Source organism: Balaenoptera physalus (genome assembly GCF_965194825.1).
Source record: "Balaenoptera physalus genome assembly, chromosome: 20".
NCBI classification, from domain to species: domain Eukaryota; kingdom Metazoa; phylum Chordata; class Mammalia; order Artiodactyla; family Balaenopteridae; genus Balaenoptera; species Balaenoptera physalus.
This window is the reverse complement of record NC_138901.1, coordinates 50,706,613-50,733,042: the sequence shown is the minus strand read 5'-3', so window position 1 is coordinate 50,733,042 and position 26,430 is coordinate 50,706,613. Positions and strand designations below refer to the sequence as shown.

The 26,430-nt window shown below is 45.7% G+C and overlaps 1 protein-coding gene across 2 annotated transcripts in view; it reads right to left on the bottom strand.

The window, feature by feature from the left end:
- Positions 1-26,430, bottom strand: part of NXN (nucleoredoxin) — a 142,196-nt gene that overhangs the window by 23,699 nt on the left and 92,067 nt on the right. The gene's annotated exons all lie outside the window — the stretch shown is intronic.

Here is a 26,430-nt window from a genome sequence, read left to right as displayed (position 1 = left end):
CCTTGGCCCCAAGGGAGAAGGGACAAGGGCATTCAACAGATGACCAAGAGTTAAAATCGGCCCCTCTCCCCACTTCACCAGGTCCATGCGCCGAAGTATCGGTAGTTGCTCTAAAAGTGTGTGCCACTCGGCCTGCAAACACTTGGGAAGCACGATCCTCAGCCAGCCCCAACCCGCATTTCCCTGTGCCACTTAAAACAATCCCCAGTCCTTGGCAGGTTCCTGCAGTCAGCTGCGCCAGCTGTCAGAGGGCCAGGGTCTGAGAGCCGAGGCTGAGAAAGCGTGAAGGCGACGGCCCAGGGCTAGGAGCCGAGTGTGTGCTGGCTCCTTTGTAAGCTCCCGGCCGTCTGGGTGGTGCTGCTCAGGTGGGCCGCTGAGAGCTCTGGAACTGAACTGCCAAGGCCAGAAAGTGACGTCATGAAATGAAATGTTGAACTACCAATGCACCTCCAGAAAAGAAAGAAACGAGGGGAGATTGCAGGATGGCCCACTGGTGATTCAGCTGTGAGCCTCCCTTCCGGGGGCCTGGGGCCCAGACAGGAGGGGCTGGCCCTGTGGGCACTGGCACAATAGGGTATGGAGGTGTCGAGGGAAACAGGCATCAGAAATCCAGCTGCATAAAGCAGAGGAAAAGGCATGGGTGGCTGTGATCATTGTTTTTAACTCAGTCCCAAGCAGCCAGGGAGTTGGGCAGGGTATCTGCCAAGAAATGTGAGGCCTACCCTGCCTATGGAGACCTGGGTCTTGGCAGGAAGGGTTGTGGGACCCCCACCTCTAACTGGGTGGCCCCCCTTAGTGCTGCATGTTTTTCCCAGCCTCACGTTTCCATTGGGCTCCCCAAACCAGCCAGGACCTCAGATAAAGGGTGACTCTGCCCATAAAGTTTCCAGTGACCGATTTTGCACTATTCTCGAGAAACCCGATACAGGATTCAGATTAAACATTCTTAAGAGGTTCAACAACAAAACAAGACCATCCTACCAGTGGGATTAGCTTTACAAGTTTGCTGGTACCAGGATCCAGCCAGGTTAAAAAAAAAAAAAAAAAGTTGGGGGGCTGGGGGGATTATCAGATTTTTCTGATTTAAAAAGTAACTACTGGGGGGGAAAGTAACTATTGGGAAAAATGGGAAACATAGCAAACCACAAAACTGAGATAAAAATAACCCATGACTCATCACTTATGAAAGCTTAGACAATTTTATATTCCACCAATGGCAAATGAGAGAACCCGTTTCCTGGTACTCTCACCAACATTATCACTACCATTAGTTTTCCCAATTTGATAGGAAAAAATGATGCTCATTTTTGTTGCTTATCTTTCTTTTACTTACTGATGTTTAGGAGATACACATCTATCTCACTGTTATAAATACACTGTTTTTCCCAAGATGTTTTTTTACAAGTGGTAAGTGCTGCAATTCATTCAACAGATATTAACTGAGCACCTACTATGTGCCAGCCCAAGGGACAAGAAAGAACAAGGCAGATGACGTGGCTGCCTTTGCAGAGCTTCTATTCTAGTGGGAGAGACAGACAATATAAGCAAGAATATATAAAGAAAAATAATTTCAGGCCCTTGTAAGCAATAAAAATAAGCCAGAGCAGGGTAAGTGCGAAAGCACACTAGGGGGAGTGGTACACGTTTTAGTGAGTGCTCTGGAAGGCATCTTTGAAGAAATGGCATTTGAGCACAGACCCCAATAATGACATGAAACAAGTCCTGTGCACATGGCGGGAAGCTGAATGGGGAAGGTGATAGTGGACGCAGCCAGACAGTCAGGGAGGGGAGCCACGATGAGGTCAGAAGGGCAGTCGTGGGCCAGATCTTCAAGGCCCTGTAGACATGTAAAAATAACGGAATTTTGCTTCTAAGCATACAGTCAGACCTCCATATCCACAGGTCCCGCATCTGCTGATTCAACCAAGCGTAGATCAAAAATATTCGGGGGAAAAAAAAAATCAAGAAAGTTCTAAAAAGCAAAGCTTGAATTTGCCAAGCGCAGGCAACTATTTACATAGCGTTTACATTGTAGGTATAACTATTTACGTTATATGTACACTGTATTAGGTATTGTAAGCAATCTAGAGAAGATCTGAAGTGTACAGGAGGATGTGTATAGGTTATATGCAAATACTGTGCGATTTTATATAAGGGACTTGAGCATACGCGAATTTTGGTATCTGCGAGGATCCTAGAGCCTTGGATGACCAGGTGAGGTCATCCAAGGAGAAGACACGGCTACAGAGGAAAAGCGACCCCAGGGGAGAGCCGGGCACCACCCACAGCAGGCTGAGGAGTGATGAGTGACACAGGAAAACAGGGAGACACCAGTGTCCCAATAGGCAGGTGAGCATAGTGTTTTGGAGAGGAGAGTGTAGGCCAGTGTCAAATGCCCTGAGACGTTGAGTAAGATGAGGTCAGAGAACTGACCAGTGGATGTGGCACCAATGGTCACATATGACCTTGATGGGGTCAGGGAGGAGTCAGTGCAGGGGTGAAGCTGACAGACACACTGGAATGAAGAGGGAAGGACGGGGCACAGCTCTGTCCAGCACACACGCCTACAATGGGCCTGGGACCCAGACAAGTCCGAGTCATCCCGACAACACGTGAAACGTCAAGAGGAGAATAACAGGAAGAAGAAAGGTTATAAAAAGAGGAGAAAATAGCAAATAAGGGGCTGAGGTAGTGGCTATAGGCAACTCTCTTTAAGAGTTTTGCTGTAAAGGAAGCAAAGAAATGGGATTGTAGCCGGAAAAATACATGATGAGGTCAGAGGGAGGATATTTTAAAGATGGGAGATACTGTAATATATGCAACTGGGAATAATACAGAAGAGAAAGAAGAAAACTGATGAAAAGGAAAAGTGTAGAAGCAACATCCTTGAATAGGCAAAAAGGTGGGATCCAGGTCACAAATGGAAAGATGCAATTGTAAAAACCGCTAATTTTTAAATATACAGTCATTCCTCGGTATCCACAGGGGACTGGTTCCAAGACCTGCCACAGATACCAAAATCTTGGAATGCTCAAGGTGGCCCGCCATATTCTCGGTTCCACATCTGCAGATTCAACCATCCACATCTGCAGATTCAACCATCCACAGATAGTGCTGTACTATAGTATTTACTATGGAAAAAAAACACCAAAACTCTGTATAAGTGACCCACACAGTTAAAACCCATGTTGTTCAAGGGTCAACTATACACATTTCAAAGTAGTTTTTTAGTCTGAATAAAAAATCATGCCATTTGCAAATAAAAACAACTTCATCTTCTTTTTTTAATATTTATATTACTTATTTCCTTTTCTTGTAGAACTATTCTGGCTGGAATTTCCAGAACAATATTAAGTAGCAAGCATCCTTATCTTCTACCTGACTGTAATGGATATATCTGTAATATTTTACTATCATATGTAATATTAGCCATTGCGTTGAGACAGATATCCTTTAACATGTTAAACAAAACAGTCTTGAATATTATCCAGCCTGAAAAAGGAAGGGTATGCTACAATAAGGATGAACATTGTGGACATATGCTAAGTGAAATAAGTCGGTCACTGAAAGACAAATACTGTATGATTCCACTTAAATGAGGTACTTAGAGTAGTCAAAATCATAAAGACAGACATTGTAATGGTAGTTGTCGGGGTAGGGGGGATGGGAGAAAGAGTTACTATTCAATGGATGTAGAGTTTCAGTTTTACAAAGATGAAAAGAGTTATGGGGATAGATGGTGGTGATGGTTGCACAACAACATGCATGAATATATTTAATACCACTGCAATGTACACTTAAAAATAGTTAAAATGGTAAATTTTATGTTATGTCTATTTTACCACAATTTTAAAAAAATAGCCTTCCTTAACTCTTTGAACAAAAGTTTTATCAGGAAAAGGGCTTCCCTGGTGGTGCGGTGGTTGGGAGTCCACCTGCCAATGCGGGGGTCCTGGGTTCGAGCCCTGATCCGGGAGTATCCTGTATGCCACAGAGCAATTGGGCCCGTGTGTCACGGGTGCTGAGCCTGCGCTCTGGAGCCCATGAGCCACAACTACTGAGCCCGCGTGCCACAGTTACTGAGGCCCGCGCGCCTGGAGTCCGTGCTCCGCAACAAGAGAGGGCACCGCCGTGAGGGGCCCGTGCACCGCGGCGGAGAGTGGCCCCCACTCACCGCGACTGGAGAGGGCCCACGTGCAGGAGCGAAGACCCGGCGCAGCCATGGGTAAATAAATAAATAAAACAATGGATCTATTAAAAAAAAAAAAGTTTTATCAGGAATGGATGGTTACTTTAAGGTTATTCTTTTGACTTGTGGTATATTTCATTAGTAACCACTCTACGGTTAAACCATCTTTGCCTTCATAGAAGAAATCTTCCCTGGTCACATGTATTGTTAAGGGATCACTATAATCATATCTCCCCAGGGACTTGGGACTCCCACAAGCCAATGACATCTTGTAACAACAAGCTTTTTGGTAGCTAGTCTTTTTCCTAAAGGAAACTGCAGCCTGTGAGCTTTAAATATAAAGATGGCAGATGTAATGTAATTGTAATAGAGCAGTTTGAATGTAGGCACCCATATTATACTTGAAACATAAGCATGTGATTGGCTCTTGGCTAGATATTTTTCGAGGAATGGTGGCTTATGGTACCTGGGCAACATAGCCCCTAAATGCTGGGCCACTCAGTGTGAGTCAGGACCATCCCCCAGCTGATGTCATAAAAGGAGGACCTGAGGATGAGGCCTGCTTAGTGTAGTACCTTTTAAGATTCTAAAAATAGAGGTGCTGTCCCCTCCCCCATAACAGATAAGGAAGAATTCAATTTTTTCTGTGTCCCTCATGTAGGCAGAAGGACTATAACACCCTCCCCTTGTCCTACCTCAGATCATCCCAGATATTTCTTTTCTCCCAATATCCTCCTTAGAGAGGGAAGAAACTGTAACCCCTATGACCCTTATCTTCCTCCCTCCCTAGAGAGCCTCTCCTTTCTTTCCCACTGGATCTCAAGGAAGACAGGAGGTCATGGCTGTGTTTTGTCCCTTGTTGTTAGACCTTGTTTCCAAGTAAAGGCCCACTGGGTTAGTGGGAAAAAATTATGTTTCTAGACTCACATCTGATGCTGAAAAGTTGATCCTTTTGTAGACTAACATATCATGGCCTAATTTTATATGATAGTGATTTATTTAGGAACTTGTATCATTCATCAGTGATTTATAGATTTGCTTGGGACTATCTGTCTCAGGTTTTAGCATCCCGATTACTCTGCTCTGAAACTGTGCAGAAGGCATAAGAATGATCATTCCAACCATGTCAATTTATGTTAGAAAAGTCACACAGGTCCGCTTTAATGATTCTTTTATGCCAACTGGAAATGAGCTTAAAGAAATGATCACCAAGATTCACCTCTGTGCCTTTAAGTGTGGCTGACATCTCAAGTCCACTAAAGGTTTTCAAAAAGGCCTCTTAAAACATTGGTTTCATAACCATTCTGGGGTCACAGACACTTTTGATGATAAAAGCTACATATAGATCCTTTCCCCAGAGGAAAATACACATGCACAAAAAAGTCTGTGTGTAATTTCATAGAGTTCGTGATTTCTTTGAAGCCAGGTTATTGAACCTGTCTGATTCCAAGAGGTCTATGGACCCCAGAAAAAGACCCGCTTCTTTTAAGAGTTCACTTCAGTACATGGCTTAACCTTGATTCAACTGGGAGAACTATGATATTGCCCCATCTTTACTCTTGTCATGAAAATTTCCTCTAATAAAAATCAGCATTTACCTAAACTTGAAGATGACGCAATGGTGAAGAGTGGGAGGTTAACATCTCACTATATGCAGCTGCCATCTTCCCAAACTTATTCAGAGCTGGGTACCGCCGGTGGTCTCCAATTCATCCCTTTGCCTTCAGGATGGTGAAGATCAGAACCACCTGGGACAGAGCACTAATGTTGCTTATTTTTTAAGGATCCCTAAGAAATGAGCTCATAGTCTTTCCTGGTATGATATTAGAGCATTTAACCAGAGTCAGGAGCATAAGTGCTTCTACATTATCTCAAAGTTCTTCTTGGGAGGAAATAACGGTGGTGGAGGAAGCAAATGGGCTTCGGAGGGCCTGGGTTTCCATCCCGGCCCTGACATCTCAGTAGATGTCAGTAGGTGACACGGTACCAGACCTTGGGCAGGTTACGCCTGCTGGCCTAGCACGGTCATACCCACACCGCAGGATGAATACGGAACTTAAACGACGTAACGTGTGTGGAGACACTCTGAAAACTAAAGCATTACACACATGAGACACATTATTAATATCTGAATCAAATTTATGCTTATTTCCCCTTTGTCTTGTCAGCATCCTTTTCGAAAAACGTTTTCCTGTCAACTCTATTTTAAAGTTAATCAATCAACTGCATAGGCTGCATATAAAACTCCTTAGAAAACAGGGATTTCCTTCTGCAGCAAGTGGTCTTTTTGACATAAGCACCTTCTGCAAAACACGTACATATTTGGGGCCCAGTTTAATGTGGTCCGTTTACCGTCCCCCCCCCGCCTTTCTTCCTCCCACCTCCCATTTTGGATTTCCAGATTTTAAAGGGGCATCTGGATTTTTTTTCTTAAACTGACCCTGGATTTTGCTTTTCTCTCTTTTTAAGAGAATTCTGACCTCACGTCTGATTCTGGCTTGGAAGTGTGAAATACTGTACAGTCTGCTACCAAGGAGCGTAGGAGGGAAAGGAGCCTTGCCAGGCGGTTCCCATCCCAGCACCTGAAACTGGGAGGTGGACTGAGGGCAGGAGCTCCTTCCAGGTCACCAGGACAGAAAAGGCTAACGGCTACTGAAGAGGTTCATTAGAAGGGCCACGCTGACCAGCACTGCTGCAGGTGGGAGAGACCCAGTGACTTTTACATCCAACGCCTGCTCTCGCTCCCGTGACTGTCCTGGCACAACGTCCACCCAGAGTTCATTTTGATGCCACATCCCACCTCCTTTCATAGCTACCCAGAGGCTAGGCAACTCCAAGAGAATGTGTCCCAGCAAATGCCCAAAGCCTAGAATACAGAAGCAAGGCAGCAAAGATGAAATAGACTAAAAGAAAGAGGAGACGATATTAGCTAGACTTGGCCAAGAGCAAAAAGGATGACAAACTGGGCTATCGGGTTACTTAAAAGTTCCCATTCCTCAGCCCGGTGGCAGGTTCTGGTTGGCGATCCCAAGGCTGCGGTAGGAGCTGTCATCCCAGCAGTGCCGACCAGAAATGCTTTTACAGTGACCCACTGAACAATGAAGCAAATATCAAAAGGGATGGGATTGGGGACTGGTAAACTGTAAAAACGCAGACTCTAAAGCTGAGCTAATCGGAAACCCTGGTGGGATTAGTCAGCGCCCACACATGCCACAGGGAAATGCAACCTGGCAATTTCTGAGAAGCCCCAGCTCCTGAGGGTGACCCAGAATCTGCTTCTCATTCTGAGGACTGAGTCTTGCACTTGACTGGGGGGTCTAAGTTTTTAATTTCTCAACAGCTGCTGAAAATCTGTGGGATCAAGCCAAAGCTAACATAGATGTAGGATTAATCAGCCAGCTCCTTGGCAAGGTCAGCTGGAACCTTCTCAGGCAGACCTTACCCCAGCCCTTCCACCGAAGGCTGACCATGGTCAACACCATCCTTTCTGGAAGCAGCATGTGAAAACAGATCTTCAAAAGTATCCCTACCCTTTCTAACCAAACATGACCAAAGCCCATTATATATGCAGTGTGAGAGGGAAATCCCCCCCGTCCCACTGTCCAATGTCAAGGCAGTATATACATACACTAGAGGTTACTCAGCACAGGCTCTGGAGCCCAGGTCTAACTCTGCTCCGGCCACTTGTTAGTTGGTGACCTCAGGCAAGCTACCTAACTCCTCTCTTAGTTTTCTCACTTGCAAAATGGAGGTAACAGTACCTACACCTCACTGGGCTGTTGTAAAGATTAGATGTGTCATATAATGTGCTTAGAATAGGGCCTGACCCAGGTTTGGTACTATGTAAGTGTTAGCTGTTATTATTATTGTTGTTGTTGTTGTTGTTGTTATCCCAGAACCATTCTAAATGCTCCAGCAGGACCCTGTCCTCATACCCCCAGAGTTAAGACCAAACCTTGCTTCTGAGGCAGGATTCCCAGCATGTGATTTGGCCTGAGACTCCAATTTCCCAGCCTGGTACAACGGTTGGCCAAGTACAGTGCTTTTGGCACATGTTATGTGTTCAGTAAATGATGGTGAGCAAATGGAGGAATGACAATGGAAGGAAGGAAGGGAGAGAGGAAACACTGTTGACGGGTCAGCCAGACTAGATGCCCAGCTACACAATCAAGTTCAGCCGTTTAAAGGGCTTCTTGATGACCAAGACTCTTCCTTGTTCCTTGGGAGACTTGGGGGCCCAGAAAGCTCTTTAAACTGCAGAATAAATTACCCAAAACAAGTGCTGGTGGAATTAAAGCTCTTATCCCTTTATCTAACAGTGTCTCTGATCCCTTCCCTTCCCCAGCTCTCCTCTGTCTGGAGGCAACACAGAGAATGGACTAGTGAGATCAAGGAAGAGGTGCGGGGGGACTGCGCCAGGCTGATCGGAACCTGCACCAGCTTATGAGAAATCAAAGCCCTCCCAGTGGACGCAGCTCTGCAACTAGATTAACAATCAATTTCCCCTTCACTATAGCTGGTTTAGAAAGAGGACCTGTGCCCTAAGGGTCGTAGAGCGTGAGGTTTACAAAATAACATGTCCTCGCTGCTTCCTGCAGACAAAGGCACCAGGCGTGAAACACACCACACGCTCTCCTTCTGGGTCCATCTCTGCTACTCCAGGCTGCAGTAAAAGAAAAAGACAAGACTAGGTAGGAGGGATGTTATAAATTTACTCTTCATTTCCCCAAATCTCAGAATAGTAAGTTTTCTAGCTGATTTACAGCTGACCTAGCGGGGCTGCGCAATCCAGCAGAGATTCACCCGGTGTGGTTCACTTACAACAATAATCAAAGTGCCACAGGGGACAAGAAGGGTGTGAGACACCAGGCCTGCCTTCAGGAGCCTTACGGTTTAGAAGTGGAAAATGGTAAAAATGGTCAATGCTATATCTATTTTACCACACGCACAAAAGTGGAGCTGTAACTGCTTCTGCGCAGGCATAACACGCGGTAACTGCCAGGAAAAGTGAGCAAAAAGGGCCAGAAGGAAGCCTGGCTCCATCTTAGTTTAATGAACGTGCCAGGAATGGCTCTGTGTGTTCAATCAAACACGCTTACTGTTTCAAACATCCTCCATAAAACCACTGTGATTCCATGCAGGGGCAGCCCCAAGAAGCAACAGCTCAGGGCTGAGTTTGGTCCTTGATGGTCACTCCAATCTTTATAGTCAGTACTTCTATCAGAAGGCAGTATGGTGTAGGTAAAATGGTTAAGAACATGGTTCTGGAACAGACTGCCTGGGTTCAAATCCCAACTCTGCTACATCCCTGCTGGGTGACCTGGGGCAAGTTACTTCACCTCTCTGAGCCTCTATTTCCTCACGAGTAAAGTGAGGATAATAACAATACCTGCTCCATATTGTTGTTGTTAGAATGAACTGGATTAATATACATATAAGGCTTAGAACACTGCCTGGTACACAGTAAGTGCTCGGTAAATGTCAGAAACGATGATGAGGCCTAAAGAGGACACTGCCATTTCTCCCTGACCCTAAGTGGAATAATGTGCTGACCGCTCTAACCCCCATCAAGCATCCATGTCAGCTGTAGGTGACATTCCGGCGGAGGCGGGGGTGTGGGAAATGACTTCTTAGGCCTTGTGCAATTTGGGACACTGCAGACATAGGAACCAGGCCAGGAGACAACCCTGCAGAGTAAGTGCTGGGTACTCCCAGCCTGGTGCTGTGGGGACTTGTTAAGTTCTTAAGAGCCTCACTTTGCTCTGCAAGATATTCTTTCACAACGGGAACCACTCTGCCGCTAGTATGAGGTGGAGGATCTGATACGCTGCTTCTTCCTTTTATCTCTTTATCCAAGGGACGTCTGTCCTTGTCAGCAGCCAGCCTTCCACCACACACCTCACTGGCTGACAGCAAGCTCTGCTTCTGTCTTAACTTGTGGCTCCAAAGTGCTGTCAAAGCCCTGCCGCTTCCCAGCATGAGGGGCGCATACTATGCTTCTATTAGGTCCAACACAGAATCACCACTGCCCCTTCATCCTTCCTCCAAGCAGACTGCTGTGTTCTGGGGGCCTCCAAATCCTCACTGCATGAACGTGGGAGGGAAGCACACGTAGCAGCTGAGAGCACAGGCTCTGGGGGCAGATGGCCTGGAATCCTGGCTCTGCCCCTCAGGCAAATTACACAGCAGCCCCCCAGCCTCACTTTCTTCAATGGCAAAATGGTCCCATGGTACCTACTGGGTTGGCCAAGAAGTTCGGGTTTTTCCATAAGATGTCACGGAAAAAGCCGAATGAACTTTTTGGCCAGCCCAATACTTCCTAGGGTTACCATGAGGATAAATAAAACATATGACGTGCTTAGTAAACACTCACATGGGAACGCTTCTAATGTGTGTCCTTCCAGAGTCTAGTGGTAGAGAATATGATGAAATCTTTCTGATGAAAGCCCATCTAGGGCAATGGGCCCTGCAGATAATCAAACTGCAAGGGCACTTACTAAGCAGTGTTTGAAAAATGGTGATCAGGACATCACAGGGCCACTGGCCCCTGCCAGGGCTGGGACCCATAATAACCCAGACAAATAAATACAGAATAGATTACAAGAGGCCTCCTGCCAGAAGGTAAGCAGATGGGCTCTGATGAAGGAAGGGAGAGCAGAGGAGGATCTGCTTCCCCAGCAGCGGCTCTGGGAGGGGCAAAAGCTCCACTTCTTCGTGGAAATGCAGATACTTTCCAGACCAGCATCCAGTCCATGATGCTCCTTCCTCCTAACAGGGGTGCGGCAGAACAACTAAGAAATGGCCACTAATTCTAACTATGACCACCTGAGACAAAAGGGACTGATGGTGTCCATGCTAGTGGACATGAGAAGCTTCAACATTTAAAAAGTGGTGTTTCATGTGGCTAGGAGGCCTGGGCCTGGCTGCCAGTACTGGCAGTGGGCTGCAGCTTTATGACTCTGGTGACGAAGCCACAGTGGGTTCCTATGAATGAAGCTGCATCCCGTCTGCAACCAGCAGTCCAGAAGGAGCCGACACGTTCTAAGACACGGAGGCCACAGCCTCCGTCCGCTTTCCTTCCTTCCTTCCTGGGAGTCACTCACCAGGCAACTTTGCTACTAAAGGTCCTTTCAGAAAACTGCACCTTCGGACTGGCTTCAATCAACAACAAGAAAAAATTAATGGGATAAGAAATGATGCCCACAAATATAAAGACAAAAAACGTAAATGTTTTCTCCTTACCCTTTCAAAAGTGCTAAAATGCAAAATTACTTCTTAATCCCTCTCACTCACCTCGGGCTTGGGGAGTCCTGTTCTCCGAACATTTGGAACCTGGTCCCATTTGCAACTCCAATTAAAGAGGTTCATTGACTATGCCACACAACTTCCTGTCCTAATGAGTCAACAGGCCAGGAGGTGAGCAGTTGCTGGGATCACAAAGGGACATATGGCTGCCAAGTTCTTTCTGGCTGTCACCAAAGACGGAGGAGAGGCTGCTCGGTTTCCCTGTCTGCAGTTTTCACAAGCTGACAGAGGGATTTCCTAAAGCCCCATCTGGTACAAAAGCCTCAACTGGGCAGAGTGGTTTGGAACAGTAAGGGGGTGGCTGGTAATAACATATGCCATCAAGAAAGAAGAACTAAAGAAGAGGCTGGGCGTTTTCAGAGGGGAGAGGACCAGGAGCCAGAACCACTCTGGAACTGGAGAGACCACGTCGCAGCCCCCCAGGCACTCACTTCTGGGGGGGAAAGGGTTTCTGTGGCTTGTGCCATCGTGGATCCCTCTGCTGATATTATCGGGAAAGTTTGCCCGCATTCACCCAGAGCAGTGTGTTTTTCCTGGAACACTGGGATCTTGGGTCTGCCACCTCCTCTGAGAGACGTGTCACCATACAAGTTCAACCCAGAATGTTTAAGTTCATACCAAAGAGCAATAAATTCTGAGGGTCTGCACACCAGGTTTTTATAGGGCCCATAAGGTTAAAACAAAACAAAAAGGGAAGACAGGAACCCAAGGAATAAGGACTATGGGGAAGGAAGACTGCCGTTCCTTGCAGAGTTGGGGATTCTGCTGGAGGAAACTGCTTGTCAAAGTAGTGGTATCTCCCACGTTCCCCCCTCCCGAGCCAGAAAATGGTAGATGCCATCAATTCATACCCACTCCCCCACCCCCGCCCCCGCCCCCGACCAATTCATCCCTCACAGTTCAATACAAAATGTAAGGCCGTCAAATTTGGGAACTGGCTATAGCTGATAAAGGGACTTCGGCAAAAAAAAAAAAAAAAAAAAAAAATGCCAGCAAGGTTTTGTTTTCATTTAAATTTTAAAAAATAAAAACCCAGGGACTTCCCTGGCGGTCCAGTGGTTAGGACTCTGCGCTTCCACTGCAAGGGGCATGGGTTCGATCCCTGGTCGGGGAACTAAGATACTGCAAACCACGCATGGTGTGGCCAAATACATACAATTAAAATCCATACTAAGGGGCTTCCCTGGTGGCGCAGTGGTTGAGAATCTGCCTGCCAATGCAGGGGACACGTGTTCGAGCCCTGGTCTGGGAAGATCCCACATGCCGCGGAGCGGCTGGGCCTGTGAGCCACAATTGCTGAGCCTGCGCGTCTGGAGCCTGTGCTCCGCAACAAGAGAGGCCGCGATGGTGAGAGGCCCGCGCACCGCGATGAAGAGTGGTCCCCACTTGCCACAGCTAGAGAAAGCCCTCGCACAGAAACGAAGACCCAACACAGTCATAAATAAATAAATAAAAGAACGTGAATTTCTTAAAAAAAAAAAAAAAAATCCATACTAAGAAAACTTCTTCATCTGAAAACAGACCTTCCCCCAGGAGACGGTGTTTGTGCACGTTCCTGAGGGAGGACAACAGAGCTCCCCCAGTCTCCTCAGTTCTCCATGACCTTGGAGTTCCAACCTCTGATTTTCCACTAACTCTCAGACTCAGCACTTGAATGACATGTCCAGCATGGACTTACTGCACACGATAGAACCCCTAGGGCCAGGTACCACAGTGAAAAGATCCAATGAGAAAGAGAGGGAGATTTCACAAACTATGGGAACAAGGGAATTTAAGGATGTGATGTGATCCAGCAAGTCAATAGCAAAAGAGAATTCCACCCTTCTAGAATCCTACTGTGTTCATCCTTCCAGGGCTCAAAACCATCTTGTGCCTCCTCCATCTGACGAGTCCCTCCAGGAGACTAAATCTTACGCTGCTTTTGCATCTTCAGCGCTGCGCACCTGGTAGGTATTCAATACATCATGATGACGATGATGATGATGACGACGACGACGACGACGATGGTGACGTTCAGGCCAAGAAAGTATGTTTACTAGCTTCTCACATTTGACTCTACAGATGCGGCATGAAAAATAAGCAAGCTGGTATTTCGTTCTCACACATTCATCATGGTTCCTAAACAGCTACTAAATAAGTTCTTATCCAAAAAACAAATCAGGCAAATAGGCTCAAAACTTTCCGCAGCTTCCAGTAGATTAGGAATGCGATTGCGTAACACCTCCTAACCCAAATGCTGTAAATTACAAGTCAGAGGGGTGAGCGTTTCCATGTCCTCTCTCCAAATGAAAGTAGGGGCCGGAAGTATGGTTTGTGAGAATTTCAGCGATGTTTATCATTTCAGCACCATCCATACCTGCTCCACCATGAAGCCATCAGCAGAGAACTTCTTTCAATTTCCTACTTGATTGTTATTTCATCAGGGTTTTTTTTTTTTTTTTGCCCTGGCTGCACAGAAAGCTCTGTTTCTTGGCAGAACTTTCTGAGTGCCCAGTTAAACCCCTTGTTACCACTTTCCTGCTTCAGGAAGTCCCCACGGAGCCCCAGCCAAATGACAAGGGGAGGAAAGGAAACATTTACAATGATGTGAGAAATTCTCAGTCTGGAAAAAAAGATCAAAGAGGATAGTCATAAGGGCCCTTTCTGCACGGAGCCGGGCACACGAAGGTCAGCCATAAATTGGACTGGATTGGTCCATGATGGGAACAACATTACCTCACTGGGAACCCAGCAAGCCGGGCTCCTCCAGAGCTCTGAAACCTGGGTCAGCCACGCTGCTATGTGCTCTGGACCAGCTGTGTCCCCAGCAAAAGGAATCGTATCCTATACGAAGAAGCTATGCTCGCCATGCTCCAAGATGCCTTTATATAGAAATGGATTGTGTGGTCTGCATTGTTCCCCTCTGCCAGCTCTTGATATGAAAGGGTTCCACGGCACAATGAAATAAATAACAGCAGGGAGAGAGAAAGAGGGAGGTAAATTGTTTGGAAAGTAGAAGACGGGGTGGAAAAGATAAAATTCAAGACAGATGTGTGAGAGCTGCAAACATATGTCCTTGAATTTATGCATCCAAGTGATTCATGTAGAATAAGTAAGAAAGAGCTACATACCCAATATAGAAATAAATATGGGAGTCAATACAGAACAAAGTATTACATACCCCCATTCTTACAAAGAAACATCCGTTCACATCTCTCTTTCTGCTAAATAAAGCTGTTATAAAACAGGGCGAGTGACGGAACTGAGATGAAATTACTAATTAAGCCAAGGGTCTCTGTCACTCTCAGCAGGATGTCAACCACTACCAATTTATTTCCAATGACTGAATGTAGATTTCTTACCCCCGAAAGGTACTGCTGCTGCTTGCTTTAACATCAGCAGCATTTTAAAAAACAGTAGTATTTGCCAAGTTAATGTCTGACCATTAAGAAAAAAAATCAAGCAGGAAATTTAGATGGGTGTTTCCACAGAAACACAAAAGTCCAAGACATTGGCCGGAAAGACATTTTTACAATGCAGTATTAGTGTGTGTTGTTTAACTTCTAAACAGCTAACTCCAAGGGGCCACCACACAATTGGTTCCAAATGCCTCATTCTGAGAAAAAACACAGGCGGCCTGCCCCGCTGGTTAAAGGCTCTCGGTTTGAGACTTCAGAGGGTAACAAGAAAGAGGAAAACGGCATGAAGGCCCCGGTTGGTTGCGAGATGTCCTGGAGAAATGGGGGCGAAGCAGCGTCACACGATGTGACACAGGGGGTGGGGAGGTGGCTGAGTTTCCGGAGATGTCAAGTGTCACGCTCGGCAGAACATTAGGCCTCCACCCCGCACGGGCCTAGGCGCTCATTCAACAATAGACATTAATTGAGCGTCCAAAACCTACCAAGTATTTGTGCCAGATGTTGTGGGACCACAGAGATTGAGGACAAAGGTCCCCACCTTCACGGGCGGAGAGGAGCCTGCTCGCTATTTGGATGCTCGACCTGGGATGCCACTCCCTGCCCCCCCCACACCCCCATCGCCCCCATCGTGAGGACCCTGGGGACATGTCTGTTCCTCGGGTGCCGGCCTCAGGCCACAGGTGACTGCAGGAAGCGTGGACACTTGATCTGAGACCAATTCTACTCTCTCCTGGGAACTTAGAAATTGAATACAAAGTTCAGTTCAGTAAGGACAGAGCCCCCCAACCAGAGATCTATAAAGAGGTTAAAGGAGGGTGCCATACTGATCCTCTCAGCCCTTGGGGCAGCTGGGTCTCCACCGCCCCCCCCCAAGTCCTAGGCCTCTGGTGACAACCTGCCCTGTCCCTTTATCCCAGAAGACACATAACGATCATTTTCTAAGTGTGGCAGGGATGTGAAAAAGGTGAAGTACTGATTAGGCGATGGTGGAGGTGGGGACGAAATCTCATGTAAAATGGAGACGGGAGTAGCCTTGCTGGACCAGGGACAAGAAGGAAATAACACAGTCCTGCAGCCCCCTATCCTCCCAAACAAACAGATGGGACAGCGAGGAAGACAGACACTAGACAGTCAGGGACCGAGAAGCAAATGAGAGACACTGCACAGCAGGGAGAGACACCCGTTTCTGAAATCCCATTCTGGTCCCACCGCATCCCAGCTGAACCCTATTTCCTGAATCTGGATGCCCGTGTGATTAACAACTGTATTCTGAGAGCCTGCCCCAATCTACTGATGCCAGCTTGAGCAAATTTCTGTTCTTTGTAAACAACTCCTAACTAAGACAGATGTGGGGATATGCGTGCTCAGGGGGCCCCTGTGTACCACGGAGTCCTCACGGCTCCAAACCCCGGCAAAAGAAAAGCAAAATTACATTATGCTCTTAACCCTTTCCAGTCTCTTTCTCATCTAAACTTCTTCTGTTGCCCCCACAGGATCCTGGGGCCCTGGGGAGGAAACTCCTCCCTATGCTAGGGATGCAGAGATGGGAGCAAGATGACTTGCCTACGATGACAGAGCAAATCAGTACCAGGGCCTCTGCTCTCTGCCAGCCACCAACTTAAAATACAGTACTCCTTACACATGAGCCTAAAATACTACATGCAGATGGGAGAAAAACTGGCCTGCCTCTCTGACTTGTGGGTCTAAGGGAAGGTGGCCGTGGTGGTCAAACTGTCACAAACTTGCAGAGAAGAGGCCTTTTTTTGGTTTTTTTTTTTAATATCTTTGCAGATCTCTTTATTTTTATTTTTAAAAATTTTATTTTATTATTTTTAATTGACGTATATATATATTTATTTTTCCTTTGGGAAAAGCAACAAGTTACATACAATGAAGTATGTTTTTAATTGAAAATATTTATTTATTTATTTTTTTTAGTTCCCAAGGAGAGGGTGGCTCTCCCGCCAGGAAGGTTCTTCATTCTCTTTGGCTCCAGGAGACACTCCCCTGAGATGAGTCAGGAGGGAAGAAAGCCTGAGGGTTTCCTCTACAGATAAGATGAGTGGCTACTTTTAAAAAACCTCACATCTTCTACATTCCCAAGGTATAACAACATGTGTGACATTCAGAAGCAGACACAGCAAGTCTTTGCCAACTTTCATTCTCCAAATCCAGCTCAGCGAGGGGCGGCCCTCTGTGGACACTCCCAGGCCAAGTACCTTCTTGTGGGCCAATTCCAGAAGCCACCGGTGCCGCAGAACCAAAATGGACAGTGTGTAAAGTTTCTGAGGTTGTGACTGGACTGACTTTCTCCTCCAGGACGTAAATGTCCCAGTGAATCAGACCTTGAATATGCCACTAATCACTTGCTTAGGAAACGTAAACTGCTGAGGCCTTCTGAATAGAAACCACACACAAATTGATCCCCCAGGAGTGCGGACTTTCTGGGACATGCGGACCACTTTCAAGAGCACAATAATTCTGTCAACCTTTAGCAGAACCGAACTGTTAAATGTCAACAAGTTTCAGACCGGGCTCCAGACCACCCAGAGAATCATCTGCGTCCAAGAGCAGGCAAATTCAGTCAAGAGACCGGGTTCCCGTGCCCTCAAGCTCTGTTCTTTGCTCGCAACAATGAGACCCAGTGCTGCCCGGGCTGAAGCGAAGGAGGCCAGGACAAAGGGTGAGGCCGAGCTCCTCTGAGAGCAGCTCTGGCTACAGACAGCAGGGAAAGGCCCAGAGAGCAGGGGACAGCACAAGCAGGGGAGCTGAGGGTCACAGAAGAGTGAGTGCGTAGTTCCCCGTGTCCCCCAGTCACCACGAAGGGCAGGCTGAGAGAGCAGAGGGAAGTCGGCCAGGCCGGCCGGGTTAGCTCACTTCTCTGACTGTTCTTGCCTCACAGGGTTGCTATGAGGATTAAACGAGATGGAAAATCCAGATGGCTCCTTCCAGGCCCATACTTCCCAAACTCAGTTGTTCACATATATCATTTACAGTTTGTATCCCTAACTCTCTTATTTACTTATTTTGCTTTAAATAAGCCTTTTATGTAAGAAAAAAAATTTTTTTTATTTTGAAAGGAAATTTGATATTGCTGCTGTAAACAGAAAACCAGTACCGCTTACCATAAAAAGAGGGTAAGCGTCAAAATAAAAAGAACAAAGCCCAAACGATTATTAAATTGGATCTAGCCCCTGTTGCCTGCAAAAGGCTCTGAGGTCTGCTTTCTCTGTTGAAAAGGAGACGAGCAAGTGTTCCAGAGCTTTCTAAAGAAGGGGTGCACATCAAGACTTCCTCCTGATATAACCAGAGACTTGAAATAGAGAATTGAAAAAATATGATATAGTTTAACCAACGGCTCCGATCCCAGTAACAGCCCTGCCACCTCAAATTCCTCAGGTCCACTGCCAGCGGAGGTAGCAGCGAGAAGGGGAATGAGAATCCGGTGGGCTCGGCTTACCCCTGCTTGCCAGCCGAGGCCCCAGAGTCTCCAGAAAGCTCTTCGTCAGGAGGAAACCCTGCTGGCTCGGGCTGAGCTTTCCTGCCATCTGGGAGCACCACGATGACTTCTCCCCACAGGCCCCAGCAGGGAGAACCCGCCTCGGCCATGGCCAGTGACGTCTCCGTCAAGGAACCTCATAAAACTCAGCCTGACCAGGAGGCTGGCAAGGTTCCCCTGAACACTTGGGGTTACACTCATGCCAAACCTAAGTGCATCCACCCTTATAAAGGAGGCCTGGAGTTCAGCAAACATTGCACATTGGAGGGAAAGAGCGTCTCCCAATGTTTAATACGGTATTTCCCCAGATGACCTGCATCAGAATCCCCTGGGGTGATATAGGTTTGGGGGCCCCACCTCTGAACCACTGAGTCTGACTCTCCGGGGATGAGATGCAAACATGTAACTTTTAAGGACGCTTCCAGGTAACACTTATGCCCACTGAAGTTTGAGTCCCTCTGCCTGTACTGCCCTCCAGCTTCCCCGGTTATTTCTTATTCATCCTGGGGATCTTGGATCAAACATCACTTCCTCAGGGGAGCCCAGTGCCCCCTCTTGCCCCCCAACAAGTCTAGACCAGGTTCCCCATGATACGTCCAAGCCCTGGTGCACTTCCTTCATAGCCCCGATTTTCATTATCTATTTTGTGTGGCTTGTCGAATCACGTCTGTCTTCCCCGCTGGCCTGCAGAACTCCGTGTGGGCAGGGCGGACCATGGAGCCCCCAGGGTCTAGCATGGTGCCTGGCACAGAGTAGGCACACGCTAAAAATATTTGTTGATTAAATGAACGAATCTGGAATCCCTGTTTCCAATTCTCATTTCCCACCCTACCTCACTCTTCTCACTAAGGTTTTTCAGATCCTTGAAAGTCATAGCAGGTCCTGGGAAGGGGGGGCCCTGTTGCTGAGATCTTTTAAATGATTCCATCTGCTCGCCCGAGTAGAGTTTTAAAAGTTAAAAAATTTTCATACACTGATATATAGTAATGGGGCAGCTGAAAGCCTTCACAGTGGCCCCTGCTCTTCTCAGCCCTTGCATCTCCTGGGTCCCACCATGTCCTAACAGGACAGCTATGCCCAAGGTTACAGGCAGAGGAAGGGCATCACTTTCTATGCAATCCAAAATACCTTCCCTAAGGCTAACAAAAAATTGACTGCTCCCCTAGAATCAATTTATCCCGTAAGTTCTATTCATGAATAAGTTTGTTGAAAAGTTTTGTTTGAATTAGCACAACTCTCTCTGAAAATATGCCCCAGAAGGAAGCAACCCTCTCATTCTTCAACAAGTATAGACACGGCCCCATCGGATCCACCTCCAGTTCTGGCAGCCAAATACCCACAAGTGTTTAGTCCTGCCATGGGATATATAGAATAAATTAAGTTTAGGGGGGAGAAATCATAAAACAAGCCTCTAAGCCTAAAGACACTGTGTACCTTGGCAAGGGGAATGTATGTGCTGCAACAAATCCTATTCACTGTGCCAGAGAACTCAATCAAAACCAGCAAAAAACGATTCCTGTCATATGAGACAGGCAACTCGACAGCAGTCCCCGAGGGGAGATGGAGATAAGGGGGTCCAATCTAGCCTTGCATCTGCCAAAATTCTTTTCCATGATGGCTGAAGAAAGAAAAGGCCTAAACCCCTAAATAATAGGAGGCAGACATTTTAAAGTCAAGGCATTTGTAAGCACAAAACAAACACTAAACCCCTCAGGAAAGCTTTCTCACTGTGGTCTTTACCTCTGGGATTCTAACTGGATGTGCTCCAGTAAGAGAAGAATATTAAGTCGTTGTGGAGCATGCTCTAGGCTGGGATCCTACCAGGTCTTAAAGTATGGCTCCACTGGCAGTGCTAAGCACTTGTCTTTCACTAGAAACTCCAATTTCCATGGCTGAGCTTGCCCTGCCATCTGGATGGCCAAGTTCACCTGGACCAAGGTAAACCTGAGCTAATTAGTCTAGAAGGCCCAGCCATATCATCCACAGTAAAGTGAGACTGACTCACCCCTGGCAAACAAGACAACAGAGAGTACCGATTAGTTACTTTGCTGAATAAATCACGGTTTCTCAGGCCGATATTTTATACGAGGGGCAGGCTACCTCACACCCCTGTTATACCTTTTACCATTCTGTGGAGAAATCTACCAGAAACATCAGATTATCTGTGGCTTTGAGGGGTCTCTGCTTCTTCAGACAGGAAAAAGGTCATAGGCCAAGGGCATGAACTCAACTCTGGGCTATGGAGGCTCATTTAGAACCTGTACTGTAATAGTTCAAGAGTCACTATCAGAAATGTTTCCTGGGGGAGCAGTTTCAACAGATTAGGACAGGTTTCCATTCATTCCGGCTTCTTTCTCTTCTTTGCAAGTTGTTCTTTTTTGGCCACACCACAGCTTGCGGGATCTTAGTTCCCTGACCAGGGATGGAACCCACACTTTAGGCAGTGAAAGCTCAGAGTCGTAACCACTGGACCATCAGAGAATTCCCTGCAACTTGTTCTTAATGATCTAATAAGTGATAGCACTTTTGGATGAGCCGGGTACATGCCACCTCCAGAACAAAAACCACAGAAGCCTTCTTTTACCATCTATAATGCCAGTTTCTCATCTCCAATGGACAAATGACTTTGCTAATTCACTGTTGTCAGAACTATTCAAAAGCTAAAGTTGTTATTTTCGGAAGACACTTGCCAGCTTTTAGTTGATTTGTAAATTAAGTAACAGTCCCACGTGACAAGCAGCTTCCTTTGGGTACCATCACCAAGACTTCACCAGGAACCAGGATCAAAGCTAGGTCGCCTGTGAGGCATCTGTGGAGAGTTTTCCTTCTTGGCCAAGGTGATTGAATGGTTTTACACATTTTAAACTTTGTTCAGTCTCAAAACACCATATTGGGTGGAACGTGGGAACTCAATCACTCCCCCGTCAATCTGGGTCCTAGAGCAGATTCACATGAGTTTCCAAGAGGAGTTCTTTCCCTACCCCACCCTCACCAGTCATCTTCCCTCGGTGAAGCCCAGTGTGGGATGGCCTTCCAGCCTGTTCTTACTGGGCTCCTTGGCTTTCTCAATAGGGCACCAACCTAACCCCAGCTCACCCATGGTCCAGGCTTGTCCGGGAAGTACAATATTAAACTCATCGCCATTTTCCTGAGTTCATTCTCTCCACATTCAGGGAAGAATGCTTGCAGAATACACTTGCAGATGACCTAAAGTATGTGTCTACTTCACAGCAGAGTGGCAGGGAGCTGAACTTCATACTGACTGCTCTCAGAAGCAGTTTTACTAAACTTCTCTTTGGTAGAAGACACTATCTTCTTCATCTCTTTGGCCACCAGAGTCTATCTATCAACAGTTATCTTATGAAAACTATACATTTATAATAAGATATTGTTGAAGGCAACAGACCACACAAATTCCTCTCTATGAGGTTCCTGGAAGAAATGCTCATGTTTTTCTTAAGCAGTTGGTTTTATTTTTATCTTACAGATATTGGGGATTGTGGAATAGACACAATTTCCCTTTCCTCACTGGCCATTAGGAAGTTCATGCAAAATTTTATGTTTCTATGTGGCAGGTGTACAGGTCACCATGATACGAATTTTTACTCTTACTGCTAATTCTATTCTGTCCTCTCCTTCCTTATTTTTCCTATTTTATTTCTACCTGATTTCCATGTTTATCTTATTTTGCTTCACCTTTATTTTATCCTGCCACAGTTTATGCTTCCTTATAAGTCAACTTTTTTGGAACATGGATTAGAATATGTATGCATGTATTCTGTTTCTAGAGGAAACCTCAGTGCCTTGATCTGAAATAAGGGTTTTTTGTTTGTTTGTTTTTTTAAGACATATGCCTAACTACTGGGAGACGCTTAGTTTTAAAGGACATTTTTAAAGGTTGAGCATAGAAGCTATCTGTATCAATGGTTGCCACCTTCCCAAATACAACCAGAGCAGTCAAAATATGGCATTGGGCAATGTTTCTCTAAGTGAAATTCCTTACCTATACCTAATGGAGATCTTTTCTTAGGTGACACAAGTATTCCCCAATAAATAATACTGAATCAAAATGTTATTCCTTTTTTCAATTTTCTTTCAGTACTGGCAATTACTTTAGGGGAAAGTCTTAGTTTGATGTCAATAAGTGATTAACATTTTTCCAGCTCCGGCTCATCTCCCTTTTTAATAATGATATAAATCTAAAATTTGAAAGTGAGTATATTTAAAGAAAAATATGAAGCAAATGGTAATACAGCTGGTATCCTGACGTGACAAAACCACAACGGTGGTACTGGAATGACTGAGATTTGGAAAATATCAGTGAAAACCTCATACTCCCCTTTCTATCCCATTCTAGCCAAGAACAGGCAGTGGTCACTTTCCAGAGTTTATTTACTGTACTCTGAGCACCCTGACATGCTCAAAATGGGCTTCATCATCCAAGGGAGAACTGACAAAACGATTTAATATTGGAAGGATCTGGTTCAAAGGCCATCCCACCTCCACCATCTCAGAGAGTTTCTTTACCAAGAACATTCACCATTTGAGAGAAGGACCGAATCGTTCCAGGAAATGCTTTCAGATCCAGTTTCCTGTCCAGCTCTAGTTTTCAGATTAACTCTTCTAAGTCTGCCTCCAAAACCATGTTTAACAGAATCTATTAGAAGTGCTTATCCACGTTTACCCATAGTTCACAGTTGTCATTTGGAAGTGGGACAAAGAATCACTCCCTAAACTTACTGAGGAGCTAAGACCAGATATACTGGAAGAGATTCCTACTGAGGTCATTTGGAGTTTAGGGGAATTTTTGGTTTGGGTTTTCTCCTAGTTTTAATTGCTTATAAAAGCTCCTTAATGTCAAGTAAGGAACAACAACAACAAATGTGAAAAGTTAACTTCCCCAAATGTTTATTCTAAAGAAAAAATTTGTTCCCAGCAACTATTATGCAGGAGGGGATTAAAACTAGATAATATTATATGAAAAGGAAAGGGAAGCCCAAATTACTCAAGTGAAAAAACAACAGCTGCACTAAAAGGCCCGCCAGAGAAGCAACTTATCTGCTTAGTCAGAATCTGTTTCACGGATCCCAGATCTGCTCCGGGGATAGAGTCAGTTCCACCCCTGTCAAAGGCGATTAAACGGACCATCAAAACCAAACTGAGACATCTTCATTCTACTTGAAAGGCCTGCACCTCAGGGCCTCCCAGTCACCCGTTAATTATCCTCCCATGGGAGAGCTTTGCCTTTTGCACAGATTACCAAGCAATAGACAAAACTAAGCAAATTAACAGAGTGAGGTAAGATAGGGAATGCCACACTTCACTGTTTCTAACTTGTTTTCTCTGGTTATGGCTGGCCCTGAGAACCAGCACCTCAGACCATTCCTGTGTGTGTATAAAGAACAGGTCCTAATACAGACAGGTGTTGGGTGCTTTCACAATAAGGAAGACAGAAACTAATGAAAATGGTTATTTCTGGAGGTAGAAGTGAGACTTTTCTTACTATATTGTTTTATACAGTTTTGGCTTTTGCACCATAAAATATTTTACGTACTAAAACAATAAAATTTAAAAAATGTATGAGGGAAAAAGCAAATCCTAAAGTTGAATATGAACAGAAATATATGAGCCTAACTGTTATGATAATTATATTATCTGCACAAAAAAGTGAAGTCACGCAAGTGACTTTTGGATACAGTTTTCTGCCTGTTCACCCTTATTTGGATGTAGCCAAAGGACAAAAAGAACTGAAAAGATCTACATCAGCAGCTGAATTCACTTAATAAATGGTACTAAACTTAAAAAGAAAAAGAGGGACTTCCCTGGCAGTCCAGTGGTTAAGACTCCATGATTCCAATGCAGGGGGCGCAGGTTCGATCCCCGGTCGGGGAACTAACCCACATGCCATGCGGTGCGGGCAAAAAAAAAGAAAAAGAAATCCTGAACTTTACTTAATAGGTTTATTGTTGGCCATGATATCAGTGTTGTCAATCTGTAAACAAGGATCTCACTGTGTGACATGAGGGACGTAAATATGCAATGGGGACAGTAAGGAAATACCCTGTGATACTGGTTCTAAATTGAACATATCACTATGAGCTCAAGATGAAAAAAATAAAAAAATTAAATTTCTTAGTTCTTTCTACTGAAAGTATCTGGAAGCAATGACAACCCTAGCAATAAGCACAATTTATGCCCAGAGTTTGGTTTCTAAATACCATTTCTGCACTAAATGGAAACAGGGCTTCTTAGAGAAACAGAAGTCTTGATTCCAAGACTGGGCCAAGGAAAGGACAATTTGAGCTTGAGCACTTTGCTGTGTCAGAAAAGCAAGGAGATACTCATAGAACGTTGGGGGCACGTTAAAAGGACCCAAGAGCCATCTTGGAAAGGATCTCATTTACCGAGTTTGGCATAATTAGAGTACTAAAAACAATTATGCAGTTAATGAACTACAGCATTTTTGAAAAATCCATGCGTCTAAAGTGATACTAAAAGGGGGGCGGGCACAAAGTTCTCTTCTTTATAAAAGAATGAGGGGTAGGACTTCCCTGGTGGCGCAGTGGTTGAGAATCTGCCTGCCAATGCAGGGGACACGGGTTCGAGCCCTGGTCCGGGAAGATCCCACATGCCGCGGAGCAACTAACCCCGTGCACCACAACTACTAAGCCTGCTCTCTACAGCCCGCGAGCCACAACTACTGAGCCTGCGTGCCACAACTACTGAAGCCCACGCGCCTAGAGCCCATGCTCCACAACAAGAGAAGCCACCGCAACGAGAAGCCTGCGCACTGCAATGAAGAGTAGCCCCTGCTCGCTGCAACTAGAGAAAGCCCGTGCACAGCAACAAAGACCCAACACAGCCAAAAATAAATAAATAAATTAATGTTAAAAAAAAAAAAAAGAAAGAAAGAAAAAGGGAGAAGGCCTCTTCTTTTAGAAAAGTCCTGGCAGCCTCAGAGGTTACTCCATCTCAGGCCAGGCCCCATCAAGTAAAGACTTTTTAACTGAATCAGCAATTAAACTGCTGGATATGAGCTAGTCTAGTTTACTATCTCAAAATACATACTCTTGGTGAGACAAATGATTTGAACATGGGTCAGGGTAAGGCCAACATTCAAATACTTCTTTGCTGCAAACGCTCAGCTGGTGCCAGCCTCAGGCTGGAGTCAGAACACTTGAGTGGAAACATTTTACAGGAAAGAAAAATGATGCCAGCTTGGTCAGCAAGTTCCCTGGCTTCTCCAGGGAATTCTTTCCAGTCCCTTAAACTGTGTTCAGGGTAGGGCATGCACAGCTTCAAAAATATACCCTCCCTTTGTTGAAAGAAAAATTCAGTAAAAACTATGTCGCTAAAAGACACTAATGGCTTTTTCTCAAAGCCTGGGAGAACAGCAGTTTGGTCCTCTCGATAAACCCAAATTCGTGATTAAGAGAAAAATAGCTGGTCCAGTGGTAAAGAATCTGCCTTCCAATGCAGGGGACGCAGGTTCGATCTCTGGTTGGGGGACTAAGATCCCACATGCCGCAGGGCAGCTAAGCCCATGCGCCACAACTACTGAGCTCACGCGCCCTGGAGCCTGCACGCCACAACTAGAGAGAAGCCCGCGCACCGCAGCAAAAGATCCTGCATGCCTCAACGAAGATCTCGCGGGCCAGCAACTAAGCCCGATGCAGCCAAAAATAAATAAAATAAATAAATCTTTAGAAAAAGGAGAGAGAGAAAAATAGCTTAATGTGGGAGATGCAAGTTTAAACAGATGTATTAGCAGTCAATTAACTTGCAAAGGATACGCAGAATATGTCAAAATGTTAGGTGAACATTCTGGATGAGGATTCTGCCTAGTCCTGAAAGACCCTCAGAGTTCCAGGAGCCTGAGCTATTTCGAGGGGCACCGCGGGCGACGTGCGTTTTGTCCTGGGTCAGACTGTGGGGCTTGCTGTGTACCGTCTCCTGGCTGGGCCTCTGCAGCAGCCCCAAGTCTCTGCCTCCATTTTGAGAACGCTTACCTCCATCTCCTACACTGCGGCCACCTGCAG